This window comes from Mauremys mutica, chromosome 6 (genome assembly GCF_020497125.1).
Source record: "Mauremys mutica isolate MM-2020 ecotype Southern chromosome 6, ASM2049712v1, whole genome shotgun sequence".
NCBI lineage: Eukaryota > Metazoa > Chordata > Testudines > Geoemydidae > Mauremys > Mauremys mutica.
The window spans coordinates 78,781,868-78,797,905 of record NC_059077.1 but is presented as its reverse complement, the minus strand read 5'-3'; the positions used below and the strand labels follow the sequence as shown (position 1 = coordinate 78,797,905).

The 16,038-nt window shown below is 43.0% G+C and overlaps 1 protein-coding gene across 1 annotated transcript in view; it reads right to left on the bottom strand.

Annotated features, from left to right (window-relative positions):
* Positions 1 to 4,472: 4,472 nt before the first annotated feature.
* The window catches only part of LYRM7 (LYR motif containing 7), a 53,463-nt gene continuing 41,897 nt past the window's right edge, over positions 4,473 to 16,038 (bottom strand). Inside the window, exon 6 of the mRNA XM_045020097.1 lies at positions 4,473 to 4,566. The gene's annotated coding sequence lies outside the window, so the exon portion shown is untranslated. The remainder of the gene's footprint in view (positions 4,567 to 16,038) is intronic.

Sequence of the window (16,038 nt, the reverse complement as noted above, 5' to 3'; positions counted from 1 at the left end):
AATTCCTAGAGCCGCCCCTGGCCCTTATAAAAAATTACACTACAATTAGCTTAACTTAAAAAACTTTCAACCTTTGTTTGTATATTACAGTAATCGTTAAAACATGTATAATGTTAATAAATACATAGGTTTGATGAAACAAAGTAGTTTTACTTATGTGCCTGTGCTTAATTTGTGTTTTAGATGATTTACCTTTTAAAAAGATCTCACATGTCTCGCACCCCCAGAAAGGGCATCTCACACCCCTAGGGGGTTCATGCACCCCAAGTTAAGAACCACTGCACTAAATTGATAAGATCTGCATTTTAATTTAATTTTAAATGAAGCTTCTTAAACATTTTAAAAACCTTATTTACTTTACATACAACAATAGTTTAGTTATATAATATAGACTTACAGAGAGAGACTTCTAAAAACATTACAATGTATTATCAGCATGCGAAACCTTAAATTAGAGTGAGTAAATGAAGACTCGGCACACCACTTCTGAAAGGTTGCCAACCACTGGAGTAGGGTATAGCAGTTACATTTTAATTCCTTCCAAAATGAGGACAAAACTAAACATATAAGATGACATCGGAGTCAAACACACTAAAAGCAAAAGAACAAAAATGAGAGAGCCTCAGTAAAACAGTCCTAAAGAAAGCAAATGGAATACTGAGAAATGCCTTTAGACAATTACAAAAGCAACAATATTCCATTTTTATTTATTTGTGACAATGAGACCATAGCCTGGGAAATGGAACAACTCAATTTTCTTACCCGAATACCATACTTGAAGTCTTAGCTCCCAATAGACAAGAGGCCAGAATTTCCTCCTTACCTTTAATTGCCTCAATAATACATTATGGCAGTAAGCTCCATGGGCTAATTACATTATAAATCTAATTGTCCATTTTAAATCTGTTGCCTCTGAATTTTGAGTGACCTCTTTTTGTTGTATTATGGGACAAGATTGAAAAAGGAGCATCAGATTGGCCTCTTCCTTTCCAGTTCCTATTTGATATTTAGGCCTGGTCTACACAACAGAGTTAGGTCAAAGGAAGCTGCCTAAAGCTGACCTGTTAATGTATGTGTCTACACTACCATGTCCTTTATGTCAACCTAAGTCACCTCTGATGTCGACTTCTGTAATCCACCTCTGTGAGAGGCGAAGCTCTTAGTTAGATTTTCATGGGCCGACTGCGAGGTAGTGCAGACACAGCGTTGTGTAATTTGACTTAATTGGCCTCCAGATCATGTCCCACAATGCTCATCTGTGACCGCTCTGGAGATCATTCTCAACTCTGCTGCACTGCAGCCAGGTACACAGGAAACATCCCCTCCCCTGCTAAAGCCCTGGGAACTTTTGCTTTCCTATTTCCTGTTTGATCAGCACTGGGAGTGTGCCAGCTTGAGCACAGCTGATCATGGAGACTACACGCCCCAAACGCGCTCCAGCTTGGTCTGCACAGGAGGTGATGGAACTCATAACTGTGTGGGGTGCATAGGTGCTGACTCCGTGGGTGCTCCAGGGCTGGAGCACCCACGGAAAAAAATTGGTGGGTGCTGAGCACCCACCGGCAGCTCCCTGTGGCCCCGCCCTGCCCCTATGCTCCAACTCACCTCTGCCTCCGCTGCGAGTGCGCTGCCATGTCCTGCTTCTCCTCCCTCCCAGCTCTTGCACCATGACACAGCTGATTCGCCGGATAGGGAGAGAGGGGGGGGCGAGGGGGAACACGCGCGCTGGGGGAAGAGGTGGGGGCAGGGTGGGGATTTGGGGAACAGATCCAATGGGGCAGGGAGGGGGCAGAGTTAGGGCAGGGACTTTGGGGATGGGGTTGGAATGGGGGCGGGGCCAGGGGCAGGGATGGGGTGGGGTGGAGTCGGGGCGGGGCCAGGAGCGGGGAAAGGGGCTGCGGGGTGTGGGCACCCACCGGCACCGGAGAAAATTGGTGCCACTGGTGGGGAGAAGAGTCTGTGCAGGCAGAGCTCTGATTCAGCAGAAGAAACACTGACATCTATGCAAAGATCGCTCGTGTAATGAGGGAGAAGGGCTACATGAGGGACACGAAGCAGTGCCGTGGGAAAATAAGAGAACTTCGCCGAGCGTACCAGAAGAACATAAGGCAAGAACAAAGAAGGCAAGGTGGCAAGGGAGACAAACAGTAGTTCTGGTGCTGAACCCCATGCCAGTTCTACAACAAGCTGCATGCGATTCTCGGGGGTGACCCTACCAGCACCCCCACAAGCAATGTGGACAGCTCACAGGTGTGTGAGTGTAGGGACAACAAAGAGGATGATATGGTGAATGAAGAAGAGGAGGAGGAAGAGAATGGGAGACAGGCAAGCGGTGGATCCATTCTCTCCAAGAGCCAGGAAATATTTTTAACCCTGGAGCCCTGTGGGTCGCAGGACATCACAGTTGCCAACCGTGATGCCGAGGAAGGCACCTCTGGTGAGTATACAGTTACTATGAAAGTCCAGTTAAACTTTAGCGGGCACACACATTCGGTGGTATTGCATGTTTACCGTGAAGAAAAGGCGAAGTACTGTGGTTTTCTGCTTACAAGAGGCCGCTCCAGCTACACAGAGGGTTGGCCCCAGAAAAGACTGTTTATGTGGACTGGGATAGCCCGGGAATCCTCCATGGATATCTCTAGGAAACTTTCATGGAGGTACTCTGCAATCCTTTGCAGAAGGTTTCTGGGCAGGCCAATCTTATTTCTTCCACCATGGTAGGACACTTTCCCACGCAACTCCTGAATTAATTCTGCTGGCATCATTGCGGTACACAGCATAGCAGCATAAGGACCAGGTCTATACCCAGACGCTTGCAGCATCTACTTCCTTTCCACCTCTGTTGCTCTCAGGAGACTGATATCACATCGGGTCACGTAGGGGAAATGGGGGAAGTTGTCATTAAAACTGCTCTTACACAGAAAAAAAGGGCATGTAGACCCACTCCAATCATCCACATTCTGGATTGCCAAACCACGCAGCCACTAACGTGCCTATACTGTGCTCGGCATAGGTCGGCAAGTAGTTTAAAGTGGCTGATAGGAGACTGGGGCCTCACATGAAAGATTCCGCAATTTGGAAGTGAAACCCCACCCCCCACCCCCGTTTGTAAACGTTTCCCGTGGTGCTATGGGGAAGGGCCATTGTTCAACTAGCTACCTGTGCTCCTGCCATGAACCTGCTATAAACTTCATTAAAAATGCAGTCACCCATGACCTGGGAGGGTCTACTCACCATGGCTGGAGCAGCAAAATGGCACAGTGAACAGTTACAGATTCTGATTATGTTATGGCTTGCACCTAGTGTAATAAGAGGGGTTTTTTTTTTGTTTTTTTTTAAAATAAAAATGGCCTTGCTATGGAAACATTTTATTCATGTACAATGGCTCCTTTATTTTTTCCCCTGACTAACAGCTGGAAATGTGTCCTTCAGCGTGTCATCAGACTTTCAGTGCTTAGAAGGAGGAGAAAGAGAATGCAGGAGGACATGTTCACTGGGATAATGAATGCCTCCAGGACAGCTGATACAGAGCTGAGAACGTGGAGAACTGCACTGTCCAAAAAGTTAGACATGGACACGGAGAGCAGGAAAGTTTCCAATGAGCATGAGTGCATGGCACAGGATGAGATGCTTCGGATTATGAGGGACCAAGCAGACATGTTGAGGCGTTTGGTTGAACTGGAGGAACAGAAGCAGAAGGGTAGTCCCTCTGAGGACCCCAATGGACAGCCAGCCAGCATCGCCTGGTGCAGAATCACCCTCCCCCAAGTGTTCCAGGAGGTGTGGATGAAACATCCATTATCCCTTTCACTTAACTAAGGGGCGGGAGGGTACAAGGAACAGAAGGTGCCCATTCACAGACCTTTGATGGTCTGGAATGCGGTGTTATGCTACCCAGTTGAAAATGTTTCTCCTGTTCCAACTTTACAACCCCTTTTCCCCAAGGTTAGCTTTTATTTCTGTTCTCCCTCTTTACTTATGTTTGTTAAGTAAAGTAAATGGATTCAAGAAATAAATGCTCTTTATTGAGTAGAAGCAGTGGGCTTGGGTGGGGGGGGTTGGCTTTACAGGGACAGTGATACAAGCCAGGTGAAGGTTTGGGAAAGCACAATGCAGACAAGCAGCTCACATTACTGTAACTCATTAGTGAAATGGCTTTTCAAAGCCTTGCGGATATGCAGAACCCCTTGCTGTGCTCTTCTTATTGCCCTGGTGTCTGGCTGCTCAAAAATGACTGCCATGCAATCTGTCTCAATTGCCCACCCCTGCGGTAAACTTTCCCCCTTTTTCTTACAGATATTATGGAGCACACAGCAGACCGCTATAACCAGGGAGATGTTCTCCTCACTAAGGTCCAGCCTTGTTAGTAGACTTCTCCAGTGCCCTTTCAAACAACCAAAGACACATTCAACCACTGTTCTGCACTTACTGAGCCTATAGTTGAACCGTTCCTTACTGCTGTCCAGATGGCCGGTGTAAGGCTCCATGAGCCAGGGGAGCAAGGGGTAGGCTGGGTCCCCCAGGATAACTATAGGCATCTCAATGTCATCAGTGTTCTTTTGTGATCTGGAAAGAAAGTCACAGATTGAACCTTTTTGAACAGACCTGAGTTCCTAAAGATGCACGCATAGTGAACCTTTCCTGACCATCCTATGTTGATGTCAGTGAAATACCCACTGTGATTCACCAGCGCTTGCAACACCATTGAAAAGTATCCCTTTTGGTTTAAGTACTCTTTGGCAAGGTGGTCTGGTGCCAAGCTGGGGATATGCGTGCCATCTATCGTCCCACCGCAATTAGGGAAACCCATCACAGAAAAACCATCCACTATGTCCTGCACACTTCCCAGACTCACTACCCTTTGTAGCAGAAGTCGATTAATGGCCCTGCACACTTGGAGCACAGCAGGTCCCACTGTTGATTTACCTACTCCAAATTGACTCCCCACTGACCAGTAACTGTCTAGCATTGCAAGCTTCCAAATAGCAATCGCCACTCGCTTCTCCACTATCAGAGCAGATCTCATTTTTGTGTTGCTGAACTGTAGGGCAGGGGAAAGCTCTGCACAAAGTTCCTGGAAGGTGGCCTTCCGCATTTGGAAGTTCGTCAGCCATTGCTCGTCATCCCATACCTACAAAATGATATGGTCCCACTAGTCACTTCTTGTTTCAAGGGACCAGAAATGGCACTCAACAGAGTGCAGCTGCTCTGTGACTGCCAGCAGCAACTGTGAATTGTTTTTTTCAATGGCTTGCAGCAGGGCTGCTTGCAGAACATCGCTATGTTCCATGCGGTGGACCCTACTTTGGCTCTGGAAATACTACAGGAGAAGGCACAAGGTTTTTGAGATGCTCACAGCAAGAGTGCACAATTGAGCAGGCTCCATGCTTCTGGGGCTATGGCGTATGCATGCTGGTTTTAAGGCGCGAAAACCACTGAGCTGTTTGCAGTTGATGTGAGGGAGGAAGCACAGTGCATCATGGGATGCTGATGCAATGTTCTCATTCTCCCCTGCAACAATGTTTTGGTCCCATGAGGCATTGCACAAACTTCCCAAAACACACTGCGTCAAGTTGCACTTTGGGATAGCTACCCACAATGCACTGCTTTGTGCATTGATGCAGGCACTGCTAGTGAGGACGCACTCCATCGAAACAATGAACATGGTGTGGCCACGCTTAATTAATTCGGAGGCTCAAGGTAGAATTAGATAAAGTCAACTTAATTTTGTAGTGTAGACAAGCCCTGAGTCTTAACTTTTCTCCTTTCCAAACTAACCAGTGCTAGGAAGTTAAAGCTCTCCCTACATTTACAAATCATTGCGTAAATAACAACATTGCTACCTGAACTAACACAGCATCTAGGTGCCATTAATTAATTAAATGCAATTATGTTATTAAACAAAATGTAGGTCCCTTAAAACAACGGGCCTATACTAAAACCCCTCACAATGCCTGCTGCAGGAATGGTTTAACAGTCCATTCAAAGTATGACTTAGCAGATAAATTTCATGCTGAAGCTTTTCAAACTTGGCCTGCTGAGGACTGCCAGAAGGAGAGATTTCCAAAGGCATTAAACCTCCACTGAGAATATCTTGCTGCTGGGCCTGGAGAGTTCTACCCAAGAACTAAGAGCAAGAGCAACAAGATGGATTGTAACTCTTGTAATAGGACACAGTCTGAAAGAGTCCCATTTACTTCCAGGAACCAGGGGTGTGCACAGGAATTGAAATTTGTCTGCTTTTCGAGGGGCACGTTCTGTGCCTTGCTGCAGCCCCAGGGCTGGAGGAGCTCTGTAACCCTGCCATGGCCACAGGGGCCAAAGGAGCTCGCTCTCCCTGCTGTAGCCCCAGCGTTGGAGGAGTTCTGTGTCCTCGCTGATTGTTAGGGGCCTGGGCCCCTGATTTGCCCCCCTTTTGCCCACCCTTGCCAGGGACTATGATATATCAGATATCTGGGACCCAGACTACATAGGGCTTTATAGATTATAATCAGTACCTTGAACTGCACTTGGAACAAAAAGCTCCTCAGTTCATTAATACTTTTTATTGTCCTTCTTTGAGCTTTTCCTATTTCTGTCATGTCTTTTCTTTTACATGTGGTAGCTAAAATTGAACTTAGCCTAGAAAGACATCCCTAGAATGTGGAGAAGAGGCTTGCCCAGGCAGTCAGTAAAATCAGGAATGTTTCAAAACATTGCACTTTTACCCAAACACTACCTATAGACCGCAATATGAATGTTTAAAGAGAATGTTTTTAAAGGAGGGTAATAAAACATCCACACTGGCTCATACAAAACAAGTTCTGTGAGAAATCACAGGAATGCGAGCTTGATTTTTCCCATAAATAGAGGCATTTAGCTTCTGCTGATTGGATAACCCAAATATTGGAATTTCTAGTAGAGTTCAGTGGAGCTGGAATAATTGCAGAAAAAGGCATGCACAGCATGGTAGAAGTGGGCAGACACTAACTTAAAAACAGTCTGAGTTTTAAATGGACAATAAATGTCATTTCGGCTCCAAATTATGGGCCAGTCTAGGAGCTGTTCCAGGATGGCAAATCAATGGCAGTTCTGCATGCAGAGCAGCTCCAGGACTGAATCCTAATCTTACTACCATTTATTAGAAAGCAGTATATTACAATAGGTCCTTTATCATCCCAGAGTATATTTTGATTGTTTATTTCAGAACTAGCAACAAATATAAACCAAGCACATTAAGTATAGGTCTGACACATAAACAAAACTATATATATGCACTAGCAGACAGATATTAACAAAGGTTCAAGACTGATACTAAGTAATGCATTTTGTTTCTTTTCTAAAATTCTAAAAAGAACCATGATTCCATAATCCCTCCTTGATAATCTTGTTTTCTTTACTTAAAAATTCCCAAGGTCACAGAATGCTTACAGTGTGTATAAATCAAAGAATTATAGCAACTGAATGGAGAACTGCAGTGTGGACCAACAGTGCAAAAAAAGTCCAGCTCGTGTTATATTTGAGGAGATATTCTAGGAAATGTAAAGGGGCTTGTATGCAAACATTCAGTAGCTGAGCTTTAATTTGTAGTGATCCACAAATAGGATTCTATATTGTGATGATAAGGATATATAATTTAAAAAAAAAAGTCAGTATGTACTTTAGTGCTCTGTGTCCATCAAGTGATTTTTCCATTTTGGTTTCAATATTTTTTGTCTTGTTGGCCCAAATACACACTTGGAAGCAAGTTACGCATCACTTGTTTCACTGGGATCAGACCAGGTTACTTATGTAATAAAACCACGGTCATCGAGGACTTCATGGTTGTTAGTGTGCTGGTGCACCAAGTGGCAACAGCAGGGAGTAGTACACACACAAGCCAATACATGACGTCTTCTTGTATTATTAGGTAGAAGGGAAGGATTTGAAATGCATGGGATTTGGATCAGACTGTGAGGGATTGCGATGGCATTCTGCTCTACAGATGTCCGGCTCTTAAGGTTATTTTTACATGCCCCTATTTTTTTTTATTATCTGGCTGTATTCTGTACTTCTACCTTTAGGCCCTATCGCAGAGTGACTGGTCCTTTTAAGGGGAAATGGGGCCTCAGCCCACCTGTGAAAAGATCAGCTCACCTCCCCTAAAGTGCCTAAGAATGAGCGCATATGATTAACTCAGGAAGGCCTGGTGAGGTAACAAAGGAATGAGCAGATGCTTGGGAGAGTCCCTAGGGAAGAGAACTCAAGGGGGAACTGAATGCTGTCTGGGATTCTCTGCTCAGCGTCCCCCTCTGGCTCCCTTGTTTTGGCCCTGTAACCTTCACTCTCATCTCTGTTTTTCTCATTTTTGGCCTCCAAACTCAGTTGTGGCCTGGGTTTTGGGGTTCCTCACTCCTTGGTTGAAGGGATGGGCCTAGGCCTGCCCATCTCTATACTGACAATGGGTCGAGTGGGAGTTGCCTGGAAGGAAGGAAGGAAGGAAGGATAGTATTTTTATGGTATTAGGCTGGTACTCTTGTGGTCTGAGTTCAACTCTGAGATCTGCCATAAACTTCCTTCCTGACCCTGGGCAAATCAAAGAGAACTTGGTAACACTTCAGCTAGGAAGCCCAGATAGGAAAGAAGACTAGGAAGCTATAGCTGGTTTGAGGAAGCATCTGCAGGTGAATGCCCTAAGAGAACTGAACTCAGCTTTGAGAAAGAGAGCTGGGGCCTTCTGACTCAAGGGGAGAGAGACCCTGAACTGGGACTGGGATCTAAAAGGCCAAATTCCTGACTCAAGGAGAGAGACAGAACCCAGCTCTGGAAAGGAGGGCTCCTAATTCAAGGAGAAAAACACAGAACTGGGCTTGGGACCCAGTGGACCACTGTGTAAGAACTAAATAAACTGGACCCCAGGAGGGGAGTGTTTTAATTACTGTTGGACTGTGACAAATTATTGAGGAGCCCCGTGAGAAGGGAAACTGAGGCTGGGTGGTGCTTAGGAAGGTGCTGCTCTGTTACAGCCCTGCTTACATGGCATTTCAAACTTTTAGCCACCACTATGCTTAAACCAGGCTGTTCCTTAAACCAGGCTACACAATTTAGATGTCCAGTGCAGTCAGTTTATAAACTGTTTTAATCCACTAAGCCCGTAGCCTTTGTCTACATGTAGGAGTATTTTTTTGGTTTAAAAATGCTCAAGTTACTAATACTAGTGTAGGTTCATATAGCAAATGGAAACACTAACATAGATAAGTCTCCTTCAGCTACTGGCATTCTTAATGCTGTGTTGTCTAGACCTACTCTGAGTGGCTATTGGAGCTTTGTCTTCATTTGGACTCCCACCAGCAGAGTTACACTGCTGTAAAGAATGGTGTGAAATTTTTTGACAAAAAAAAAATCTCATTGTAGATACTGCCCAAATCTATACCTTGATTTGGTAAAATGATTTATATCATGCTTAGGCCTCATTTATATTGCCCAGGTAAACTGTCAGCAACTGGACATATGTCCACAGGGCTTTAACCAAACTGTGTTATAATCCACTATGGCTAATGCTGAGATTTTGACTTGATCTTTCAGGTTTCCTCACTAATCCATTTTACATCTGAAATGAACCTAGAATCTTTCTAGAAAGAGAAACTCCCTAAACATCTGCTCTCCTGCAGTGTAGGTTGTATTTATGACACCACATTCTAACAAAAACATAATGATGCATCCCACGTGCCTGTTTCTGTGCCCACTGAAATCAGTTAAAAAACTCCCAGTGACTTCAATGGTAGCAGGATCAAGCCCCAAGAGCTATGTTAGCTTCAGAAGATATATAATAGGAGATTATATACCTGCCTTGGACAAAAGAAGAATAAGGAATGTCCAAAGCATCAGTAAAATGACATGGGGCTTCAGGTCTCTTTATTATACCCAGGCAATTTATGGTTGGAACAGGTCAGTCAAATATTTTTCTGTTCTCCTATACAAGTTACTTCTACTTTCTTCAAATGAGAGGTTTTTTTTTTTTAAAAACCAGCAACAACCAAAGCCCTAAAAGTTGCAAGAAACCCCCCAAACAACAAACAACTTCTCTGAATCAGACGGTTGTGTTGTAGAATAAAAAAATCAAGATTTTAAATATTTCTGAACCAGGAAGTGCCTCTGCTTTGTTTCAGATATAATATTTCTCTATCAGCATCAACCACAGTTTGTATTACTTCATGTATTATTGATGGGGTCACTGTGTGCTGCATCCTAATGTTGGTAAGATCCCAACCAATGCAAATTTGTTGCAGGTTTTATGCTGTTAAGTATTTTCCTGGGTCAGAGACTGGCTAGCCCAGCTGTACTGTTGTTAGAAATTCACCCATCTAATAAAAAACTACTCCACTCCTGAATACACAACTTTTTACAAGTACAAAGAATGGAATCTACAGTAGCAGTACATAGACTTCTATATGTTCTAGTAGATATAATAAGTATACCCATTGTTCTCCTGGGGTATTCAGAGTTTTTTTTTTAATAAAGTTTATATTAAACCTGAGTGCCGTTTTGTTATGGGGATAAATTGATATTTGGGTGTAATGCTATTGTAGCCAATTAACTTACACAAGAAATGCATTTGGCTAATGGTTTTGTATACTCACTACAACAAAATTTCAAATTTTTCATGTTCTCTGAACTTATGAGAAGACAGAGGAATACATGAAATACATCTTGACTCTAATCAGCAATAACTTTCCTTTTCCAACTTTCCTTTTCCATTGCTTAGCACATGTACAGTGATGTCCATTTTCAGAATGATGAGGTATTGAGGGGTATTGAGACAAGATCTTACAAGCCCCTGAACATCTTTAACTCCATTGACCTGAGCAGGAGTTGATCGTACTCAGCTCCTGTGAAAATCAGGAGCAATACCCGATATAAAATGAAAGAGAAAGTTTACCGGACTCTCAGGTTTATTATTTAATATTTGCCTTGTGCTAACACCGACACTCCCCCACCCCAAAGGATCAGTTTCAGAGCCCATTGTGTTGTGTTTAACCTAAACAAAACACCCCACACACCTGTATCCAGAGTCCCTGCCCTAAGGAACTTACAGTCAAATTTGAACCCAAGATACAAGAAGCAAGTGTAAGAAGCAACCCTGAGGGAAGATGAAGGTTCAGTGCTGAGATCACAAAGGTCCATCAATTATCTGTGTGCACTTCCTGATGGTTCTAAATCACCAATCAGAACACAAATCCACTCTTGACATTGGATTTTATTGCTGGAGGTTCTGGTATAACCCAAATTGATACCAACTTGGCAGAATGTCTCTGGCTGCACTCATTCCATTCAGTCTACAGGCAAGAAACTCAAAAGGATAAACAAAAATCTCCCATACTCATGTCTTCCCAGAGCTTTCTGCCTTTGCTTCTGTCTGCCTTCTCTGGGAGTAACCCACCTATCTTTAAAATGTTGAACCCAAATAGACTCAGCTGCCCTAATTAATTCACAGCAGGAAATACCTCCCTGAGCAGCTTCTGAACCCTGGCTGGGAATTAATGCACCAAGGCCCAGCTATGGATATGGTTTGGTGAGCCCCTCTCCTTGGGGCAAAATCAGGCTGGTGTGCATGACCTCTCAGTCCCCTTCAATGGCCTTCAAAACACTTGCACACTGTATCACAGTATCCATGTTACCCAAGAAGGATTTAGGTGCCAAACATTGTCACCTAACTTTGAACACGCTCATGTAAAGGTATGTCTACACTTTGAGCATGAGGTGTAATTTCCATTTTGAGAAGGCATACCTGCACTAGCTCTGATCAAGCTAGCACACTTAAAATTGAGTGTAACCATGACAGCATGAGCAGTACAAGGGGCTAGACCCCTGATCCTCATTTAACAGATGGGGAAACAGACACAGAAGTTTAGTGGCTAGCTCATTTGTAAAGTAATTCCCTTCTCTTCATGTGCCAGTATATTTATGCCTGTATCTGTAATTTTCACTCCATGCATCTGAAGAAGTGGGGTTTTTTACCCATGAAAGCTTATGCCCAAATAAATCTGTTAGTCTTTAAGGTGCCACTGGATTCCTCATTGTTTTTGTGAATAAAGACTAACATGGCTACCCCTCTGATACTTTGCAGTCTCCATATGGCCACAAGCTGCTAATACTTCAAGGCATTTATTTCCAAAATCTGACCTGCTTTCATTTTGTGCTTCTATGACCAAAGGAAAAATAAATACTGCAGAATATGATGTGTGACCTTACAATTTTTTCTTCTCAGCCTGGCAGCAGCTAGAAGTGCTATGGAAGAGGTTCTCCAGCATGGAGCACCCTTTACTACATGCTGTCACTACCACCTCCTCACAGTCCTCCACTCCCAGCCACCAACTGTGTAATGATTTTGCAACCACAAAGGGTTCTATTTCTCTCCAAACTGCAGTGCTACCTTTGCATGGAATTAGGCTACCCATAATATTGCAGGAGAGATGGGAGAAAAGGAGACTCTTGGGGCAGAAAAGGCAGCCAACAGTAAGAAAGGGAATCCTTCTTCAACACATTGCTCCAGCAAGGAAAGGGTCCCCTCTTGATTGGGCTGAACAGAATGAATGCCCATTCTTTGAACATGTAAAGGGCCCCTTTATCACAAAAAGAGAATGAAAACCACATTCTCTAACTGGCTTGAAACACAGCTAGTACTGGACAAAATGCACTCCAAACATTTTCCCATGAACCAGCCAATATTTTTCACCTACAGTAACCCTGTGTGACAACTCAATACATTGGTATATCAGGCTGCTTATCGAAGCTCTTTAGGACAGTGGCTCTTTCCATTTTGTCTTTTTTCATCTTCCCTTTTTCCTGAAAAAACACTGATTAAAATTAAGTTCTATAGAGACATGAATGCAACATGAATCCCACAAACATGCACTTAACTATACACATGAGAGCAGCCCTATTGAATATACGTGTAACTAGTCCCATTGAAAAGTTACTCATGTGCATACTGCATACGTGTTTGCAGCACAAGTCCTGATCCAGAGAGGTGCCAAGCACATGAAAATCTAACCTTTGGTTGCACTCTCTTTTGCTATCAGCCTCTTCTGATGCTTCTGGGTCTTTCCTACTCCTTTTTACTATTTTTTTCATCCCTTTGTGCCCTGCAGTGAAACACAACAGGACCCAATTTGTTAAGAACCAAATTGTCCACTTGGAATAAGCACAGGCTGCCTACAGCCATCATGTGCAAATAATCATCCCCTTGATTAACTTTATTTTTCTTCATTGTGATTGAAAAGCATAAACTGACTATTACCAGAACACAGATCTCTTGGAAGAATTGTTTTCTTTTTTCTGGATGAGTTTTGCCACAGTCGGAGTGACCAAACCTTTAGGCCCCAACCCTGCAACGACTTACACACTTGCTTAACTTTATGTACTGTGAGCAGTTCTGTTGATTTCACTGGGACTACTCAGTGACCCTAAAGTTAAGAGTGTGCAAATGTCTGCAGGACTGGGGCCTTAGTGAGCATACCAAAACAAAAACAACCACCCCAACCATCCCAAAATGCTGATGTTGCCTTAAAATATTTTAACGGATCTGGGTGATAAAAGTAATATCTCAAATAGAGATGTGTAAGTTTTCATTGTATTATAACTGAAAAATTTGGGCTTCATTTTCCTTTCATTTCCACCAGTGTAAACTAGTATTAACTCAATCATCATCAAGAGAGTTTCACTGGGGATAGTGAGAGGAGAATCAAGTCCTCTGTGTATGTTTTAAGTCTTTAAAATGTCTTGTTGCTAACCAGAAACTTTTATGTAAAAGCACATATTTTTCCCACCACATGTAATCTGAAATAGTTTAATGAAAGTCTAAGTTTAACAAAGCTATTTTTATTTTCAGGAAGTTATAGTTTACATGGTTTAAAAGCATGAATGCATGAAAGACAGCCCAGGGGTAACTAAACCCATATCTGGGAACGCAGTGGCTGGTGGTTCATGCCAATTGCTGACTTAGCAAAGTTGGCTTGGAGAAGTCAGAGCTAATTCTGGACATACTAAAACTTTCCAAACTTTTTGTTTCCCTTAGTGATATATACACTGCTGTATTTTCCTAATTATTTTGCTTTAGTCTCATCAGTGGAATTACTAAATACAATTTGCCATTGTAACAAAGGACAAATATGAATAATAAAAGTCATTACAGGGAGACAGCATTACCTGATAGAGCAAGGATTTGTGAGTTAGGACTCCTGGGGTTTATTCCCAGCTCTACCATTGACTTGGTGTATGATTTTGGGCAAGCCACTAAACTTCTGTGTCTGTTTCCCCATCTGTTAAATGATGATCACGGGTCTTCATAAAACATTACTGAGGAAGGGAAAAGATTTGAGATTCATAGAGGAAAGGTGCTATGTAAATGCCAGGTGTCAGTAATATGTAAGAACCAGGGGTTAGAGAAAGGACTGCTACTGCTACTGCTTCATTTTATGGTTCTTGTGTTCACCGAAGGCCAGGCACAAGGCATTGGTCAGCTGCAGGTAATTTAGTCACTAAATGTCAGATAACACATGGATGGGTGCCAGTAGAATACCCTGAAATAGATGCTCAGCACAAACTTTACCAGGGATTTAATCTGGATTTTTCTGCTCAATGTCATTTTAGTTTGTGTCACCACTTAGTCCTGTTCCTGTAGGTAGAGCTTGAAAGTGAGTTTAATGCAGGTCTAAGGAAGGTCACTGTGGAAGCTTTTTGGGGGTAGGGGAAGGCACAACAGAGTTATGGAAATAAAGCAGAGAAGTGAATGCAGGCACTTGTCACTCTCTGGGTTTTCCATACAACCTTCTGTCCTTCCAGACTCTCCACCTGCATCCTTCTCCTCCTGGCCTTCCAGCCCTTATATCTATTTCTGTAGAAACAGGACCAGCCTTACTACACTAATGAGGAATTAAAGGTTCATCTACTTCTGTGGTTGATCATCTTATTTTGCAATTGAGCTCAGTGGAGTCTTTTGTAGTCATCAGTAAAGCTGGCTGAAATTTTTCTAGTTTTAATTTTTTGACAATTGTTTATCAAAAATCCTAGTTTGGTTAAAAAAATTTGCCAAAAAATTAACTTTGTTTTTGTTAGCTCCTATAGAGCTGATCATTATTTCCCACTCTCCCCGCCACGTTTTGAAATTTCCAAATACTTATGCATGCATAAATTTATGCTATGGGAACATTATTCCCATTAAACCCAATGGGACTACTTGTGTGCGTACAGGAAAATGGGTGCAAAACAGGAAAAAATGAGGGGATGTTGCAAAACTGTAAGGGTTGTGTTCAGGGTTAGTGCAATTGGGAAATGAGACATTTTGAAAAGTTTAAAATGAATTGAATAGGCGGCTTATTTAAAATAACTCTCATTCCAATGTTATTTTTAGCATAGACCCATTCCGCTCCATGCTCAGCAATCTGGATAAGGACTGGTAAGCACTGGTTTTGCTGTGTGTTCACTTCTTTCATATTGATCTCATTAGTTCCTTACAGTGATCTCTGTGTATCTGTTAGGGGTAGGGAAGCTCCAATATTGCAACAGAGATTGTTTTGCAAGAGGCAGGCAGCTTGCATGATGGAGCTCTGCCACAACTAAGATCTCAGGAAACCACCGTGCATGTCACCTTTGTCTCTTGCATGTACGTCACCTAGTTTTCTAGCCAAGGTTGCTCTGAATTTGGAAACATTTCAGCAAACAAGCTGGGATTTTTTTCTGTTTTTTGGGGAGGGCGGGAGCATGCAAGGGAAGGAGAAGGGCATAGGTGCTGGAACTAGGGGTGCTGCTGCCCCCTCTGGCTTGAAGTGGTTTCCATCATATACAGGGTTTACAGTTTGGTTCAATGGGTCTCAGCACCTCCATTATACAAACTGTTCCAGCACACCTGAGAGGGAGCATTGGTTATGGTCACACTAATAGGAAAATATCAATCAGCCATAGCCAGACACATTTTAACTTTATTTATTCAAATTCCATTTTATTAATATACCTAATTTTGGAAGTTTCTCTCTTCAGATTTAGGTCTTGACAAGTTTATTTCACTCCTTTGCCCACACA